We start from the raw sequence: 14,067 nt of genomic DNA, 5'->3' as shown, positions 1-14,067 counted from the left end.
TGTGGTCAGGAATATAATTGGCGGGGGGGGGGGGGGCGGCACAATAGAGTGAAAATGTGATGGGGGGAGGTTTATGTAAAGTCCCTGTCTCAGGGAGTGAGGGGCAGTGAAGCAGTCCCTCAAAAGGTCACTGAGTGTCTGCACGTGCTCACTGTGTCCCCCCAACATAAAGGGGTGGGTGGGGGAGGGGGTGCTGCCAAATTAGGAACAGACATAACATCCAGGGGTGGGGACAAAACTTTGGGAGGGCAAATAATTAGGGGGAATCCATATGGAAAACTAGGGAGCAGGGGGTGTCAGGTAAAACCCCTTTGAGTGAGATTGGGGCATGGGGTGGGGGGGGGGGGAGGAAGAAGTGACGAAATTGCTGGAGAGTCGGATCTTCCTCTGCCCATCCACGGTCAGTCAAAAGGCCAGTGAGTGTCTGCACATGCTCACTGTGTGGGGAGGCGGTGGGCTATCAGTGAGGAGCGGTCTCTGCCAGAATGGGGACTCAGTCACGGGCCATTCAGGGGCAAATCCCAGGGGGGCAGGACACTGGGCCGTTAATAGAAGGGGGGATAGACACGATGGGCTGAATATCCTCCTCCTGGACTGTGAGCCATCAGGGATTCTGGTCTCAGTCAGTCCCCACAGGCTCCTGTACCCCCTGGACGGGTATTGGGGGAGGTCCATGAGGAGGGTATATCGGACACAGAGGGGCTTTTATATACGTAGGGGGACGTTCAGAGGGCAGGAACAAGGAGGGAGGGGGCCAGAGAAAGACGGATGGATAATAAAACAGAATGGAAAGGGAGTGGAACAACGGAGAGAGGGACCGACAGGAGAGGGAGGGAGTGGGGAGGGAGGTAGAGGGAATGGGGAGGGAGGATGAGGGAATGGGAGGATGGGGAGGGAGAGGGAGGGTGAGGGAAGACCAAGGGGGGAGAGAGGACGAGGGGGAAGGAGGACGAAGGGTGAGGGAGGACGAAGAGGGGAGGGAGGGGGAGGGAGGACGAAGAGGGGAGGGAGGGGGAGGGAGGACGAAGGGGGGAGGGAGGGGGAGGAAGGATGGGGGGAGGGGGAGGGATGATGGGGTGGGAGGGGGAGGGATGATGGGGTGGAAGTGGGAGAGAGGATGGGGTGGGAGGGGGAGGAGGGAGAGGGGGAGGGGAGGGAGGATGGGGTGGGAGGGGGATTGAGGGTGAGGGGGAAGGAGGATAGGGTGGGAGGGTGAGGGGGAGGGAGGACGAAGGGGTGGAACAGGTCAGGGTGGGGGAAATGAGGGCGAAGGGGGTGAGGACAGGTAGAGGGTCCCACCTGGTTGGACAATGGGAGGAATGAATCCAGTTGGTGGGAGAGAGCAGGGGAAGGAGGTTACTTGAAATTGGAGGACTCCGTGTTGAATCCTTTGGGCTGGAGGTTTCCCAGGAGGGGGATGAGATGTTGTTCCTCCAATTTGTGGTGTGGTTCGTTGTGGTAATGCAGGAGGTCGAGGATGGTCATGTTGGGGGGGAAGTGAACTGGGCGGTGACTGGGGGGTCTGGTCAGCCCCTCTGGGCCCGGCTGTTATGCTCAGTGAACCGTTCCCTAAGTTTCCATTGGGTCTTCCTGATGTCGAGAAGCCCACACCGGGAGCACCTGATGCTGGAAACACGGTTGGAGGAGAGGCAGGTGAACCTCTGTCTCCCCTGGAAGAAGGGTTTGGGGGCCCGGGATGGAGCTGAGGGGGCTGGGGGTGTAACAGCAGGTTTTGTATCTTTTCCAGTGACAGGGGAAGGTACCTGGGGGTTTGGGGGGTGAGAGTGATACAAACCCAAGGAGTGTCAAAGGGAACGGTCCTTGTGGAAGGCAGAGAGGGGTGGGGGAAGGGAAGATGGTCTTGGTGGGAAAGCAAATTCCTGATCCCAAAACAAAGGTCCCATTGATTCCGAGCTCTGGTCCTGGATTATAACACTGACCAGGGCAGGGGGGTGTGTTTTGACATTGGGACAGGGGCTAGGGAGATGCTCACTGCAGAATCCTCCCCATTCACCTGGTTCTGGTTGTTATCTCAGTGTTCGGGTTATTCCAGTTATATTCAGGGAGAACCCTCAGGATTTGATGGGAACGGGTCAGGACGGGTGGGGACAGAGGGGGACAGGTGGGGTCAAGTGGGGACAGGTGATTCTGATGGGGACAGATGTGGACTGGTGGGAATGGAGGGGGAAGGAGTGGGACTGGTGATGACAGATGGGGACTGACAGGAACTGATAGGGACAGATGGGGACAGATGATTCAGTTGGCGACTGGTGGTGAGATGATGACTAATGGCGACAGAGGAGACTGGTGGGAACAGATGGGAGCAGAGGGGGACTGAATGGGAATAATGGCGACAGATGATGACTGGTGGCGACAGATGGGGAGAGATTGGGACTGGTTGCAACAGATGGGGAGAGTGGGGGGGGTGGAGAGAGTGAGGGGGGGTGAAGAGTGAGAGGGGGGAAAAGAGAGGGATTGGTGGCGACTGACAGGGACAGAGAGGGACTGATGAGGATAGAATGGGAATAATGGGGACTGGTGGGGACAGAGGGAGACTGCAGGGACTGGCGGGGCGAGGTGGGGAGAGAAGGGGACAGAGGGAGACAGATGGTTCTTGTGGCAACTGATGGGGAGAGAAGGAGACAGGAGGGGGACAAATTGTTCTGATAGGGACTGGTAGGGGCACATGGGGAATGGGGGGACTGATGGGACTGATCGGGGACTGGTGGGGAAAAATGGAGACTGGTGGGGGATTGGTGGGGACACATTGGGACTGGTGGGACCTGTGGGGACACGGAGGCTGGTGGGGTCTGATGATTCTGATGGGGTCAGATGCGGATTGGTGGGGACACAGGACAGAGGGGAACAGAGAGGAACAGGTGGGGACTGGGGGAACCGGTGGGGAAAGATGGGGACTGGACAAGGGACGAACGGTAGTGGGTGGGGACTGAATTAAACAGATGAGGTCTGCTGGGGAATGATGGGGACAGAAGGGGGCAGGTGAGGGGTGGGGGGGGGTTCGATGGGGACGGGGGAGACGGTGGGAGGAGGGGTGATGATGGGGGGGACAATTAGGGGAGGGGGAACAATGGGGGCCGAGGAATGATGGGGAGCGGGGGGATGATTGGGAGGGGCAGATAATGGGGGGGGGGGGCGACGGGGGGTGGAAGGCGATGGGGGGGAAGGAGACGGGGGGGGAAGGAGACGGGGGGGGAAGGAGACGGGGGGGGAAGGAGACGGGGGGGGAAGGAGACGGGGGGGGAAGGAGACGGGGGGGAAGGAGACGGGGGGGAGAAGGAGACGGGGGGGAGAAGGAGACGGGGGGGAGAAGGAGACGGGGGGGAAGGAGACGGTGGGGGGGAAGGAGACGGTGGGGGGGAAGGAGACGGTGGGGGGGAAGGAGACGGTGGGGGGGAAGGAGACGGTGGGGGGGAAGGAGACGGTGGGGGGAAGGAGACGGGGGGGGGGAAGGAGACGGGGGGAAGGAGACGGGGGAAGGAGACGGGGGGGGAAGGAGACGGGGGGGAAGGAGACGGGGGGGAAGGAGACGGGGGGGGAAGGAGACGGGGGGGGAAGGAGACGGGGGGGGAAGGAGACGGGGGGGGAAGGAGACGGGGGGGGAAGGAGACGGGGGGGAAAGGAGACGGGGGGGAAAGGAGACGGGGGGGAAAGGAGACGGGGGGGAAAGGAGACGGGGGGGAAAGGAGACGGGGGGAAAGGAGACGGGGGGGGAAGGAGACGGGGGGGAAGGAGACGGTGGGGGGAAGGAGACGGGGGGGAATGAGACGGGGGGGGGAAGGAGACGGGGGGGGAAGGAGACGGGGGGGAAGGAGACGGGGGGGAAGGAGACGGGGGGGCAGGAGACGGGGGGGGAAGGAGACGGGGGGGGAAGGAGACGGGGTGGGGAAGGAGACGGGGGGGGAAGGAGACGGGGGGGGGAAGGAGACGGGGGGGAGAAGGAGACGGGGGGAAGGAGACGGGGGGGGAAGGAGACGGGGGGGGAAGGAGACGGGGGGGGAAGGAGACGGGGGGGGAAGGAGACGGGGGGGGGAAGGAGACGGGGGGGAAGGAGACGGGGGGGGAAGGAGACGGGGGGGGAAGGAGACGGGGGGGGGAAGGAGACGGGGGGGAGAAGGAGACGGGGGGGAAGGAGACGGGGGGGAAGGAGACGGGGGGGAAGGAGACGGGGGGGAAGGAGACGGGGGGGAGAAGGAGACGGGGGGGAGAAGGAGACGGGGGGGAAAGGAGACGGGGGGGAAAGGAGACGGGGGGGAAAGGAGACGGGGGGGAAAGGAGACGGGGGGGAAAGGAGACGGGGGGGAAAGGAGACGGGGGGAAAGGAGACGGGGGGGGAAGGAGACGGGGGGGAAGGAGACGGTGGGGGGAAGGAGACGGGGGGGAAGGAGACGGGGGGGGAAGGAGACGGGGGGGAAGGAGACGGGGGGGAAGGAGACGGGGGGGGCAGGAGACGGGTGGGGAAGGAGACGGGGGGGGAAGGAGACGGGGGGGGGAAGGAGACGGGGGGGGAAGGAGACGGGGGGGGAAGGAGACGGGGTGGGGAAGGAGACGGGGGGGGAAGGAGACGGGGGGGGAAGGAGACGGGGGGGAGAAGGAGACGGGGGGAAGGAGACGGGGGGGGGAAGGAGACGGGGGGGAAGGAGACGGGGGGGGGAAGGAGACGGGGGGGGAAGGAGACGGGGGGGGAAGGAGACGGGGGGGGGAAGGAGACGGGGGGGAGAAGGAGACGGGGGGTAGAAGGAGACGGGGGGGAAGGAGACGGGGGGGAAGGAGACGGGGGGGAAGGAGACGGGGGGGGAAGGAGACGGAGGGGGGAAGGAGACGGGGGGGAGAATGAGACGGGGGGGGAAGGAGACGGGGGGGGAAGGAGACGGGGGGGGAAGGAGACGGGGGGGAAGGAGTCGGTCGGGGGAGAGATTCGGGCGGAAGAGGGCGGTTTGGAATGACTGAACAAAGTACAGTAAGAGGCAGGTTTGGGAGGGAAGGTTTAAAGTGAGTGGAGGAGGTGACAGTGATAGAGAGGTTTGGAGTATATGGAGGAGGAGACAGTGATAGGGAGGGTTGGAGTGGTTGGAGGAGGTGACAGTGATAGGGAGGGTTGGAGTGGTTGGAGGAGGTGACAGTGGTAGGGAGGGTTGGAGTGTTTGGAGGAGGTGACAGTGGTAGGGAGGGTTGGAGTATATGGAGGAGGAGACAGTGATAGGGAGGGTTGGAGTGTTTGGAGGAGGTGACAGTGATAGTGGGGTTTGAGTGTTTGGAGGAGGTGACAGTGGTAGGGAGGGTTGGAGTGTTTGGAGGAGGTGACAGTGATCGGGAGGGTTGGAGTGTTTGGAGGAGGTGACAGTGATAGGGAGGGATGGAGTGTTTGGAGGAGGTGACAGTGATAGGGAGGGTTGGAGTGTGTGGAGGAGGTGACAGTGATAGGGAGGGTTGGAGTGTTTGGAGGAGGTGACAGTGATAGTGGGGTTTGAGTGTTTGGAGGAGGTGACAGTGGTAGGGAGGGTTGGAGTGTTTGGAGGAGGTGACAGTGATAGGGAGGGTTGGAGTGTTTGGAGGAGGTGACAGTGATAGGGAGGGATGGAGTGTTTGGAGGAGGTGACAGTGATAGGGAGGGTTGGAGTATTTGGAGGAGGTGACAGTGGTAGGGAGGGTTGGAGTATTTGGAGGAGGTGACAGTGATAGGGAGGGTTGGAGTGTTTGGAGGAGGTGACAGAGATACGGAGGGATGGAGTGACTGGAGGAGGTGACAGTGGTAGGGAGGGTTGGAGTGTGTGGAGGAGGTGACAGTGATAGGGAGGGTTGGAGTGTGTGGAGGAGGTGACAGCGATAGGGAGGGTTGGAGTGTGTGGAGGAGGTGACAGCGATAGGGAGGGATGGAGTGATTCGAGGAGGTGACAGAGATACGGAGGGTTGGAGTGTGTGGAGGAGGTGACAGTGATAGGGAGGGATGGAGTGTGTGGAGGAGGTGACAGTGATAGGGAGGGATGGAGTGTGTGGAGGAGGTGACAGTGATAGGGAGGGTTGGAGTATTTGGAGGAAGTGACAGTGATAGGGAGGGTTGGAGTGTGTGGAGGAGGTGACAGTGATATGGAGTGATGGAGTGTTTGGAGGAGGTGACAGTGATAGGGAGGGTTGGAGTGTGTGGAGGAGGTGACAGCGATAGGGAGGGATGGAGTGATTCGAGGAGGTGACAGTGATAGGGAGGGATGGAGTGTCTGGAGGAGGTGACAGTGATAGGGAGGGTTGGAGTGTTTGGAGGAGGTGACAGCGATAGGGAGGGATGGAGTGTGTGGAGGAGGTGACAGTGATAGGGAGGGTTGGAGTGTTTGGAGGAGGTGACAGTGATAGGGAGGGTTGGAGTGACTGGAGGAAGGGACAGTGATAGGGAGGGTTGGAGTGACTGGAGGAAGTGACAGTGATAGGGAGGGTTGGAGTGTTTGGAGGAGGTGACAGTGATAGGGAGGGTTGGAGTGTTTGGAGGCGGTGACAGTGATAGGGATGGAGTGTATGTAGGAAGTGACAGTGATAGGGAGGGTTGGGTTGTTTGGAGGAGGTGACAGTGATAGGGAGGGTTGGAGTGACTGGAGGAGGTGACAGTGGTAGGGAGGGTTGGAGTGTGTGGAGGAGGTGACAGCGATAGGGAGGGATGGAGTGATTCGAGGAGGTGACAGAGATAGGGAGGGTTGGAGTGTGTGGAGGAGGTGACAGTGATAGGGAGGAATGGAGTGTTTGGAGGAGGTGACAGTGATAGGGAGGGTTGGAGTGTTTGGAGGAGGTGACAGTGATAGGGAGGGTTGGAGTGTTTGGAGGAGTTGACAGTGATAGGGAGGGTTGGAGTGACTGGAGGAAGGGACAGTGATAGGGAGGGTTGGAGTGACTGGAGGAAGTGACAGTGATAGGGAGGGTTGGAGTGTGTGGAGGAGGTGACAGCGATAGGGAGGGATGGAGTGATTCGAGGAGGTGACAAAGATACGGAGGGTTGGAGTGATTCGAGGAGGTGACAGAGAAACGGAGGGTTGGAGTGTTTGGAGGAGGTTACAGTGAGAGGGAGGGTTGATGTTACTGGAGGAGTGGACAGTGATAGGGAGGGTTGGAGTGTCTGGAGGAGGTGACAGCGATAGGGAGGGATGGAGTGATTCGAGGAGGTGACAGAGATACGGAGGGTTGGAGTGTGTGGAGGAGGTGACAGTGATAGGGAGGGATGGAGTGTGTGGAGGAGGTGACAGTGATAGGGAGGGTTGGAGTGTTTGGAGGAGGTGACAGTGATAGGGAGGGTTGGAGTATTTGGAGGAAGTGACAGTGATAGGGAGGGTTGGAGTGTGTGGAGGAGGTGACAGTGATAGGGAGTGATGGAGTGTTTGGAGGAGGTGACAGTGATAGGGAGGGTTGGAGTGTGTGGAGGAGGTGACAGCGATAGGGAGGGATGGAGTGATTCGAGGAGGTGACAGTGATAGGGAGGGATGGAGTGTCTGGAGGAGGTGACAGTGATAGGGAGGGTTGGAGTGTTTGGAGGAGGTGACAGCGATAGGGAGGGATGGAGTGTGTGGAGGAGGTGACAGTGATAGGGAGGGTTGGAGTGTTTGGAGGAGGTGACAGTGATAGGGAGGGTTGGAGTGACTGGAGGAAGGGACAGTGATAGGGAGGGTTGGAGTGACTGGAGGAAGTGACAGTGATAGGGAGGGTTGGAGTGTTTGGAGGAGGTGACAGTGATAGGGAGGGTTGGAGTGTTTGGAGGCGGTGACAGTGATAGGGATGGAGTGTATGTAGGAAGTGACAGTGATAGGGAGGGTTGGGTTGTTTGGAGGAGGTGACAGTGATAGGGAGGGTTGGAGTGACTGGAGGAGGTGACAGTGGTAGGGAGGGTTGGAGTGTGTGGAGGAGGTGACAGCGATAGGGAGGGATGGAGTGATTCGAGGAGGTGACAGAGATAGGGAGGGTTGGAGTGTGTGGAGGAGGTGACAGTGATAGGGAGGAATGGAGTGTTTGGAGGAGGTGACAGTGATAGGGAGGGTTGGAGTGTTTGGAGGAGGTGACAGTGATAGGGAGGGTTGGAGTGTTTGGAGGAGTTGACAGTGATAGGGAGGGTTGGAGTGACTGGAGGAAGGGACAGTGATAGGGAGGGTTGGAGTGACTGGAGGAAGTGACAGTGATAGGGAGGGTTGGAGTGTGTGGAGGAGGTGACAGCGATAGGGAGGGATGGAGTGATTCGAGGAGGTGACAAAGATACTGAGAGTTGGAGTGATTCGAGGAGGTGACAGAGAAACGGAGGGTTGGAGTGTTTGGAGGAGGTTACAGTGAGAGGGAGGGTTGATGTTACTGGAGGAGTGGACAGTGATAGGGAGGGTTGGAGTGTCTGGAGGAGGTGACAGTGATAGGGAGGGTTGGAGTGTCTGGAGGAGGTGACAGTGATAGGGAGGGTTGGAGTGTTTGGAGGAGGTGACAGCGATAGGGAGGGTTGGAGTGTTTGGAGGAGGTGACAGTGATAGGGAGGGTTGGAGTGTTTTGAGGAGATGACAGTGATAGGGAGGGTTGGCGTGTTTGGAGGAGGTGACAGTGATAGGGAGGGTTGGCGTGTTTGGATGAGGTGACAGTGATAGGGAGGGTTGGAGTGTTTGGAGGAGGTGACAGTGATAGGGAGGGTTGGCGTGTGTGGAGGAGGTGACAGTGATAGGGAGGGTTGGAGTGTTTGGAGGAGGTGACAGTGATAGGGAGGGTTGGAGTGTTTGGAGGAGGTGACAGTGATAGGGAGGGTTGGAGTGTTTGGAGGAGGTGACAGTGATAGGGAGGGTTGGAGTGTGTGGAGGAGGTGACAGTGATAGGGAGGGTTGGTGTGTGTGGAGGAGGTGACAGTGATAGGGATGGAGTGTATGTAGGAAGTGACAGTGATAGGGAGGGTTGGAGTGTTTGGAGGAGGTGACAGTGATAGGGAGGGTTGGAGTGTTTGGAGGAGGTGACAGTGATAGGGAGGGTTGGCGTGTTTGGAGGAGGTGACAGTGATAGGGAGGGTTGGCGTGTTTGGAGGAGGTGACAGTGATAGGGAGTGTTGGAGTGTTTGGAGGAGGTGACAGTGATAGGGAGGGTTGGAGTGTGTGGAGGAGATGACAGTGATAGGGAGGGTTGGAGTGTTTGGAGGAGGTGACAGTGATAGGGAGGGTTGGAGTGTTTGGAGGAGGTGACAGTGATAGGGAGGGTTGGCGTGTTTGGAGGAGGTGACAGTGATAGGGAGGGTTGGCGTGTTTGGAGGAGGTGACAGTGATAGGGAGTGTTGGAGTGTTTGGAGGAGGTGACAGTGATAGGGAGGGTTGGAGTGTGTGGAGGAGGTGACAGTGAGAGGGAGGGTTGGAGTGTTTGGAGGAGGTGACAGTGATAGGGAGGGTTGGAGTGTGTGGAGGAGGTGACAGCGATAGGGAGGGATGGAGTGATTCGAGGAGGTGACAGAGATACGGAGGGTTGGAGTGATTCGAGGAGGTGACAGAGATACGGAGGGTTGGAGTATATGGAGGAGGTTACAGTGAGAGGGAGGGTTGATGTTACTGGAGGAGTGGACAGTGATAGGGAGGGTTGGAGTGTTTGGAGGAGGTGACAGTGATAGGGAGGGTTGGCGTGTTTGGAGGAGGTGACAGTGATAGGGAGGGTTGGAGTGTTTGGAGGAGGTGACAGTGATAGGGAGGGATGGCGTGTTTGGAGGAGGTGACAGTGATAGGGAGGGTTGGAGTGTTAGGAGGTGGTGACAGTGATAGGGAGGGTTGGAGTGTTTGGAGGAGGTGACAGCGATAGGGAGGGATCGAGCGTCTGGAGGAGGTGACAGTGATAGGGAGGGTTGGAGTGTTTGGAGGAGGTGACAGTGATAGGGAGGGATGGAGCGTCTGGAGGAGGTGACAGTGATAGGGAAGGTTGGAGTGTTTGGAGGAGGTGACAGCGATAGGGAGGGATGGAGCGTCTGGAGGAGGTGACAGTGATAGGGAGGGTTGGAGTGTGTGGAGGAGGTGACAGTGATAGGGAGTGTTGGAGTGTTTGGAGGAGGTGACAGCGATAGGGAGGGTTGGAGTGTTTGGAGGAGGTGACAGCGATAGGGAGGGATGGAGCGTCTGGAGGAGGTGACAGTGATAGGGCGGGTTGGAGTGTGTGGAGGAGGTGACAGTGATAGGGAGGGTTGGATTGTTTGGAGGAGGCGACAGTGATAGGGAGGGTTGGAGTGTGTGGAGGAGGTGACAGTGATAGGGAGGGTTGGAGTGTTTGGAGGAGGTGACAGTGATAGGGAGGGTTGGAGTGTTTGGAGGAGGTGACAGCGATAGGGAGGGATGGAGCGTCTGGAGGAGGTGACAGTGATAGGGCGGGTTGGAGTGTGTGGAGGAGGTGACAGTGATAGGGAGGGTTGGATTGTTTGGAGGAGGCGACAGTGATAGGGAGGGTTGGAGTGTGTGGAGGAGGTGACAGTGATAGGGAGGGTTGGATTGTTTGGAGGAGGCGACAGTGATAGTGGGGTTTGAGTGTGTGGAGGAGGTGACAGTGATAGGGAGGGTTGGATTGTTTGGAGGAGGCGACAGTGATAGGGAGGGTTGGAGTGTTTGGAGGAGGTGAGAGTGATAGGGAGGGTTGGAGTGTCTGGAGGAGGTGACAGTGATAGGGAGGGTTGGATTGTTTGGAGGAGGCGACAGTGATAGTGGGGTTTGAGTGTGTGGAGGAGGTGACAGTGATAGGGAGGGTTGGATTGTTTGGAGGAGGCGACAGTGATAGGGAGGGTTGGAGTGTGTGGAGGAGGTGACAGTGTTAGGGAGGGTTGGAGTGTCTGGAGGAGGTGACAGTGATAGGGAGTGTTGGAGTGTTTGGAGGAGGTGACAGCGATAGGGAGGGATGGAGCGTCTGGAGGAGGTGACAGTGATAGGGCGGGTTGGAGTGTGTGGAGGAGGTGACAGTGATAGGGAGGGTTGGATTGTTTGGAGGAGGCGACAGTGATAGGGAGGGTTGGAGTGGGTGGAGGAGGTGACAGTGAGAGGGAGGGTTGGATTGTTTGGAGGAGGCGACAGTGATAGTGGGGTTTGAGTGTGTGGAGGAGGTGACAGTGATAGGGAGGGTTGGATTGTTTGGAGGAGGCGACAGTGATAGTGGGGTTTGAGTGTTTGGAGGAGGCGACAGTGATAGGGATGGAGTGTTTTTAGGAAGTGACAGTGATAGGGAAGGTTACAGTGTCTGGAGGAGGTGACAGTGGTAGGGAGGGTTGGAGTATACAGAGAAGGTGATAGTGAATGGGAGGGTTGGAGTGTCTGGAGGAGGTGACAGTGATAGGGAGGATTGGCCTGTTTGGAGGAAGTGACAGTGATAGGGAGGGATGGAGTATTTGGAGGTGGTGACAGTGATAGGGAGGGATGGAGTGTGTGGAGGAGGTGACAGTGATAGGGAGGGATGGATTATCTGGAGGAGGTGACAGTGAGCGGGAGGGATGGAGTGATTCGAGAAGGTGACAGCGATATTGAGGGTTGGAGTATATTGAGGAGGTTACAGTGAGAGGGAGGGTTGATGTTATTGAGGAGTGGTCAGTGATAGGGAGGGTTGGAGTGGTTGGAGGAGGTGACAGTGATAGGGAGGGTTGGAGTGTTTGGCGGAGGTGACAGGGATAGGGAGGTTTGGTGCGGTTGGCGGAGGTGACAGTGATAGGGTGGTGACAGTGATAGGGAGGATTGGCCTGTTTGGAGGAAGTGACAGTGATAGGGAGGGATGGAGTATTTGGAGGTGGTGACAGTGATAGGGAGGGATGGATTATCTGGAGGAGGTGACAGTGAGAGGGAGGGATGGAGTGATTCGAGAAGGTGACAGCGATATTGAGGGTTGGAGTATATTGAGGAGGTTACAGTGAGAGGGAGGGTTGATGTTACTGGAGGAGTGGTCAGTGATAGGGAGGGTTGGAGTGGTTGGAGGAGGTGACAGTGATAGGGAGGGTTGGAGTGTTTGGCGGAGGTGACAGGGATAGGGAGGTTTGGTGCGGTTGGCGGAGGTGACAGTGATAGGGAAGGTTGGTGTGTCTGGAGGAGGTGACAGTCATAGGGTGGGTTGGAATGTCTGGAGGAGGTGACAGTGATAGGGATGGAGTATATGGAGGAGGTGTCAGTGATAGGGATGGTTGGAGTGTTTAGAGGAGGTGACAGTGATTGGGATGGTGTGTTTGGAGGAGGTGACAGTGATAGGGAGGGTTGGAGTGTTTGGAGGAGGTGACAGTGATAGGGAGGGTTGGAGTGTCTGGAGGAGGTGACAGTGATAGGGAGGGATGGAGTGTGTGGAGGAGGTGACAGTGATAGGGAGGGATGGAGTGTGTGGAGGAGGTGACAGTGCTCGGGATGGTTGGAGTGTTTGGAGGAGGTGACAGTGCTTGGGAGGGTTGGAGTGTTTGTCGGAGGTGACAGTGATAGGGAGGGATGGAGTGTTTGTCGGAGGTGACAGTGATAGGGAGGGATGGAGTGTTTGGTGGAGGTGACAGTAATAGGGAAGGTTGCAGTGGCTGGAGGAGTTTAAACAGATCGGGACGGCTGTGATGTTCCCCCAAGGTGAAATACATAGACAGGGCTGTTCAGACAGTAGAATATGAAAGCCTCTGGAGGAGGCTGGGTGGTATGAGCAGGGAAGGGAATAGTGTGTGTGAGAGGGAGCATAAAGTGAGTCTGAGTGATGTTTGTGAGGGAGGCCACACATACGAGTGGAATAAATTAACAGCACATACCTCAGGGACCTGCAGTGATGAAACCCTCATTTGAACATGACTGGAAGAATAACAGTAAACTGTCACAGAAAGTCAAAACACTCATTATTAAAGGTAGTGCAGGTTGGACAATGGCAAAGAGATTGTCATGAAGGACAGGGATGAAACAGAATAATGCATGGGTATGCATTCAGATCCACAGTAAGGGGATCATACCAGGGCCTATCCAATCAACCACAGCAAAACAAGTTAACTATTGAATTATAGATGAATGTTCAAAAACATTCACCTCTGAATCAATGTGATTGTACTTCAATGTAAACTCCCTGGCTGAAGCTTGTAGCTGAGAAGTTAGCACAGGACTGGCATCAAACACTTCGTTTTCATGAATTCCACTTCTCTGTAAAATGAGATGACAAAAGAAACACGTTGAGAGACATTCAGAATAAACCAGCCCTTGGCTTGAGTGTTAAATATCCACCTATTGAAGGAGTTTCCAAAATCTACCACCATCAGTTGAGGACGGGAATTGATCAAATGATTTGAGAGAATTAGTATTTTAATGACAAGGTTATGTTGTAGAGATGACTTGGGAGATTTGATAGATGCTTCAAATTTTAAGATATTTATCTAACCGCTAATTGTGTTCTTCCAAAGATTATTTGGATAGCAGAAGATTGGAATACAGGAAAGAGAAACTTATTAATGAACAGAATTAATCTTCTGTGTTAATCTCCTCAATGGCGGAGTACCTACCCAGCATTCCCCGCGATGATGAATACCCTCTATACTCACTACAGGCGAGGGCGGCGCAGCCGCAGTGCCGGGTCTGTCTCCGTGGGAAACGGGAAGAGACGCGCTTTTCCAGACGGCAAGGCTGCAGGAGCTGGACAGAGGGATTCAGACCGAGAATAAACCCTTCCAGAGAGAAGCGAGCACCTTGAAAAATAACGTGTGGTTAAATGTTTTGCAATTTCGAGGTGAAAATCCGCCATCTTGGCCGGGACCGTGCACGCATGCGCACACTGATGTGTGACGTCACGGGGCGGGGCCTGAGGGTGATTCATGCAGATGCTGAAAATCTGAGACTGGAGTCACAGAAATGTCCAACATGGAAACAGACCCTTCGGTCCAACCCGTCCATACCGACCTGATATCCCAACCCAATCTAGTCCCACCTACCAGTACCCGGCCCATATCCCTCCAAACCTTCCTATTCAATACCCATCCAAATGTCTTTTAAATGTTGCAATTGTACCAGCCTCCACCACATCCTCTGGCAGCTCATTCCATACCCGTACCACTCTGTGCATGAAAATATTGCCCCTTAGGTCTCTTTTATATCTTTCCCCTCTCAC

At 56.8% G+C, this 14,067-nt stretch overlaps 1 long non-coding RNA gene across 1 annotated transcript in view; it reads right to left on the bottom strand.

The window, feature by feature from the left end:
• LOC140484485 (uncharacterized) overlaps positions 1-13,704 on the bottom strand; it is a 34,164-nt gene extending 20,460 nt beyond the window's left edge. Inside the window, exons 1-2 of the long non-coding RNA XR_011962182.1 lie at positions 13,505-13,704; positions 12,999-13,109 (exon numbers count right to left, since the gene is read on the bottom strand). This is a non-coding gene — a long non-coding RNA (uncharacterized lncRNA). The remainder of the gene's footprint in view (positions 1-12,998; positions 13,110-13,504) is intronic.
• Between the last annotated feature and the right edge of the window lie 363 nt (positions 13,705-14,067).

The sequence above is a fragment of the Chiloscyllium punctatum genome, chromosome 13 (assembly GCF_047496795.1).
Source record: "Chiloscyllium punctatum isolate Juve2018m chromosome 13, sChiPun1.3, whole genome shotgun sequence".
NCBI lineage: Eukaryota > Metazoa > Chordata > Chondrichthyes > Orectolobiformes > Hemiscylliidae > Chiloscyllium > Chiloscyllium punctatum.
The sequence above is the reverse complement of the archived record's forward strand: the minus strand, read 5'-3'. Positions and strand labels throughout refer to the sequence as shown.